Here is a 5,410-nt window from a genome sequence, read left to right as displayed (position 1 = left end):
TTCTCACTCGTGCTGGTGTTTTTCTTCTCAAGCCCTAGCACAAAAGCTGCAGCTCAGTGTAATGAATAGAGACCTAGGTCAAGTCTTCTCTTGACACGTATTGCTGGCTTTATGTGACCCAAACCAAGTCGCTTCACTTTGAATGTTCTGACCAACAAGGGAATGACCTGCTGTATTGGTGGAGTGTGTTTCTCTGTCCGGGAATCCCACAGATCCGGTCCCTGTCCCTGTGTTTTAGGATAAGACCACATCTATTAATTAAGCCTTGCACTACATCAGGGTAACCTCCTGCTCTTCCAAGACCAAAACCTCTAGAATTCCCTAAAGACCCAGTTAACTGAGGAAACCTGGGGCAAGGTCAGCAGGTCTTTGTCCTGGGATGGGAGAGTTATTGACCTTTATTTCTATTTATTTATTTTGGTGAGGCAATGGGAGTTAAGTGACTTGTCCAGGGTCACACAGCTAGTGAGTGTTAAGTGTCTGAGGCTGGATTTGAATTCTGGTCCTCCTGACTCCAGGGCCAGTGCTCTATCCACTGAGCTACCTAGCTGCCCCATATTGACACTATTTCAATATAATTTGCTCCCTTTGTAATCAATCCTATATATTTTATACATATCAAAACTTTACTCTGAGTGAGGGTTCCTAGGCAGACTACTAGAAGGATCCAGGACTCAGAAGTGGTTGAGGGCCTTCCTTGTTCTACCACAGTGCCACATTACCCCAACAGTGTTGCTGTGTCCCCATCCCTGTGGAGTTAGACTCCAGTGGTACAGAGCCCAGCCCCTCCATGCCTGTCCCTTCCATCAGGGAGGCTCACACAACTTGCTGGGCACCTTCCTTGATTTTTCTAGATGTGGAGAGGATATGATTGGAAGACCTGGCTACCCATCAAGTGCTACAGATAAGTGAAATGGTGCTAAGCCATCCAGGCAGCTCAGGAGAGTCAGGAGTGAAAGGCCTAGAGATCTAGGAATGAAGGAATGGAGACGCATCTATTAGGCACCTACTGTGTGACAAGCACATAGGCCAGTCCCTGAGGATCTAAAGAAAAGAGGCAAGAAGCCTTATTCTGATACAGAGGTGGTGGCCCCCACAGGGAAGTCACAGAGATGTCCAGTGGAATCAGTGAGGAGTTGGTGTGGCAGCATGCCCAGAGAAAACCAGAGGTATGTAGTGTTCGAGGGAGGGGGCTAGGTTATACCTTTGCATGTTGACAGGAGCAGATGGCAAGATGACCAGGGTGAAATTGAAGCCTGGCTGGGGCTGTCATCGATTAAGATGGAAGAGCTCTGTGCAGGAGGACCTTAGCCAAGAGGGGTAATTTCCCTAGGGCCTGGAGGATGCAACCCCCGGGTAGAGTTCAAGGACCAGTGGTTCAGAGGGTTCAGCAAGGAGATAGCTGGGGTTTGGTCTCAATAATACCCCTGGTGATGTATATGTGCGCATATAACATGATTTCTGTTACTGGGAAATAATCAGGGTGAAAGATGGCCATCTCCAGACTAGATTCCAAAACAAAACCATCCCGGGCAAGTCTTGACCTAGGAGGTCACGATATCTCACAATGGCCAACATTTAGACCACACTTGACTCATAACAAGCCCTTGAAATAGTTAGTGTGAGCATTGTTATCGTTTTATGATTGGGGAAACTGAGTCTCAGAATGGTTAAGTGACTTACCCACAGTCTCATAGTTTGTAGGTGTCAGGCAGGACACCAGGACGGGTCCTCTGGCTTCACATCTAGGGCTCTTTCACAGTGTACTGTACCCTGAGCAAATTACTTTATATAACCCCCAGGCTTTAGTTTTCTACCTGTAAAATGGATGGAAGTTGGACTGCCTGTTTGGAGTCATGGACCTCTTCTCAGAAACATAGTTTTAAATATATCAAAGTACAGGGCAGCTAGGTGGATCAGTGGATAGAGCACCAGCCCTGGAGTCAGGAAGACCTGAGTTCAAATCCAGCCTCAGATACTTGACACTTACTAGCTGTGTGACCCTGGGCAAGTCACTTAACCCCAATTGCCTCACCCAAAAAAAAAAAAAGTATCAAAATACAAAGGATTACAAGGAAACCAAATGTATTGAAATAGTTATCAGTATTTTTTTAAGTGTGGATCACTTGAAATCTACCCACAGACATCTGAATTAAGTGATTTCTTCTCCTAATTTTGACATTCTGTGATTCTGAATGGGCTGCTATGCTTGTACCAAAGATGGCACCACTGGAAAGAAGTGCTGCCATTCATTGGAGTCGATCTAATTCTGACACTGTCTAGTTGTGTGACCTTGGGCAAGTCACTGTACCGGGCTTCAGTGTCATCTGTAAAATAAGAGGCTGGACTAGCTCACCTTCCAGATGCTGCCTCACTCTAAATTCCTATGTTCAAGTTCAGAGATTCCCTATCTTCCTTGGCAACACGTTTTACATCATTGGGGTGATTTTTGTCCCCAGGTTGCTTGTTGTCCTGAAGTTCTGATTCTCTTGTTTGTCCTCTAATTGTTTACTGCAGGAGATGGCAGATTCACAGTTAATCCAGACATCTGAAAAACAGCTGCAGCTACGTGTCATATGTAAATCATCAGTGAGCTTTGCAGCCTTTGCCACAGGTGGCTGAGCTGCAGTTCCTCCTGGTGTTAAACTGAGATTTCCATCTAATGACCTGAAAGCACACGTACACTCTCTGGCTCTGGCTCTGCCTCCCTACCCCCCCCCCAATATCTCTTTATGTCTCTGTCTCTTTCTGTCTCTCTGTCACTATCTCTGTCTGTGTCTCTGTCTTGCTCTCTCTGTTTCTGTCTCTCTCTGTCTCTGTTTCTCTGTCTCTGTCATTATCTCTGTTTCTATCTCTCTATCTCTGTCTCTCTGTCATGTCTGTGTCTCTATGTCTCTGTCTGTCTCTGTCTCTGTCACTGTGTCTGTCTCCCTCCCTCCCTCCCTCTTAGAACAAGCTGTTTGAGATAATCTGTACTGATGCCCTTTTTTTTTTTTTTTGGTGAGGCAATTGGGGTTAAGTGACTTGCCCAGGGTCACACAGCTAGTAAGTGTCAAGTGTCTGAGGTCAGATTTGAACTCAGGCCCTCCTGAATCTAGGGCCAGTGCTCTATCCACTGCGCCGCCTAGCTGCCCCTCTGATGCCCTTTCAATAGAGTCATTATTAAAGATCAGGAGCTAAAAGGGACCTTTTTGAACTCATTTCATAGAGGAGAAAACGGGCCCAGAGAAATGCTGTGGCACGTCCCAAGTGGCCCAGGGAGTAACTAGAGCCTGCATTTGAACCTGGGTTCCCAGACCTCCAAATCCAACTTTTTGTTATGGGACCCCCTTCAGTAACTGGGATAGAAGCATTTGTCATCTCACAATCAAAGCCTATTAACGGGGGCAGCTAGGGGGCGCTGCAGTGGATAGAGCACCGGCCCTGGATTCAGGAGGACCTGAGTTCAAATCTGGCCTCAGACACTTGACACTTACTGGCTGTGTGACCCTGGGCAAGTCACTTAACCCCAATTGCCTCATTAAAAACAAAAAATAAGGCCTATTCAAGCTAGAAGTGCTGTCACTTGAGAGACCATCTAGCCCGACCCCTTCATGTTATAGGTCAGGAAACTGAGGTCCACTTGACCTCCATGAGGCCCAAAGAGGGCAAGGGACTTACCCTGGCCTTAAAGAGCAGTATCATATGGAGGAAAGAATGTTAACTTGAAGCCAGAGGAGCTGTGCCGAGTGCTGATGGGGTGCATGGAAGAAACTCCCAGTTGAATCAGATGATACAGATATTTTTTTCAGTCATTCATTTATACAACACGTATATGTGTGTTATGTGTGCATTTGTGCATGCATGTGTACAAACATGTCTGTGCACACCAATTCATGTATGTTCATATCTACATATCTACATGTATTTTTATGTGTGTATGTATATATTGCATTATATACACTTCATAAATGTATATGTGTGTGTATATACACATATATGTGCATGTACAAATGTATGTGTATATATGTGTGTGTATATCAGCTATCAAGCCATGGTGAACACCCCCACATTGCCCCAGGCCCTTGTCTTTATCTATATCTATATCTTGATAGAAGTAGATATTGATTTATCAGCTACATATATGTACATATATATGTATATATAGCCATAGAAAGAGAGAGAGAAGCGAGAGAACTGATCAATCAATATCTACCACCCTTTTTCCCACTCCCCATAAGAGTGATCAGAACTGAAGAGTAATTCTGTTTTTATCAGTTCCTTTTGGGGGCAATGAGGGCCCATATTACAGGGTGTTTGAGGTCACTTTACTCCACTGCCTCATTTTGTAGAGGATGAGATAAAGGCCCTGAGAGGGTAGGTAATTAAGGGTATGGGGGTTGGTAATTGGCAGAGCCAATATCCAAATTTAGATCTGGCTCTCAAGTGCCTTGTTACCTACCCTGCCCTCCCAAGTCTGGTGACTCAGAGAAGGGACAAAGTATGGAGTCGTGGAAAGAAGAGCACTGAGTTTGGAAGAGAAGACACTGGCCGGCATCGATAGAGGGAATTGTCTTACCTGGGGGCTCCTCAAAACAATGAAATCACAGGCCCAATCCCTATTGTTCCCATTTTATAAATTAGCAAACTGAGTCTTGGGCAAAGCTGCTTGCCCACAGCCACAGGACTAATAACCAGCAGAGGCAGGACCTGATCGGTGGACTTTCTGGGCCTAAGGAACACTGTAAGTCAAGCCAGCGCAGTGCAGGAAGTTTGTAGGGCAGGATGGTGTATCCAGTCCAGCTACAATCCTAACATTCACATCAGGCGGTTACGAAATCAGGCTGGAAAAGCCAGACGGTGTCAGATTGTGGGAGGCTTTTATGTTGGGCCAAAGGAGGAGACAAGAAGTCTCCCCATTCCAAGGGGCTGCCCTTTAGATGCTGGAAAATTGGACACAGAGAGTGATCACAAAGGGAATTTGTACCATTGCTGGGAACGTTAAAGGGACTACAGGAAAAATTGGAACAGAAGAGGAATAGGACTTGATCTTTCCTCAGGAGCATGAACTTAATGCCTCTCTTCTCCCCTGTCTTTGCCTCAGGCTTGGACAGTGGGAGTGGGCAGGGAGACACTCTGAGTGGTCATCAGGACTAGAAGTGGGCAGTCTGTAGCCGATCTTTGCCATGACCTTCAACCCCCCTGAGGAGTTCCCTCTGCTCTCTTCCCCTCCTGTCCAAGAGAGCCAAAGCAGCTGAATTAGCCATTGCGTCAGCCTTCACTCTCCACTGACTTCATTTTTAGGCCTATTCAGATGTTTTGAACTTGTACTGGGGCCTTAAAAAAAAAAAAACAGTCCCTCTGGGTGGCCTGCAAAACAGCAAAACATTCTGATATAGCCCAGCATTCAAATGGGTGCTTGTTTACACTG

Source organism: Dromiciops gliroides, chromosome 2 (assembly GCF_019393635.1).
Source record: "Dromiciops gliroides isolate mDroGli1 chromosome 2, mDroGli1.pri, whole genome shotgun sequence".
NCBI classification, from domain to species: Eukaryota; Metazoa; Chordata; class Mammalia; order Microbiotheria; family Microbiotheriidae; genus Dromiciops; species Dromiciops gliroides.
The sequence above is the reverse complement of the archived record's forward strand: the minus strand, read 5'-3'. Positions refer to the sequence as shown.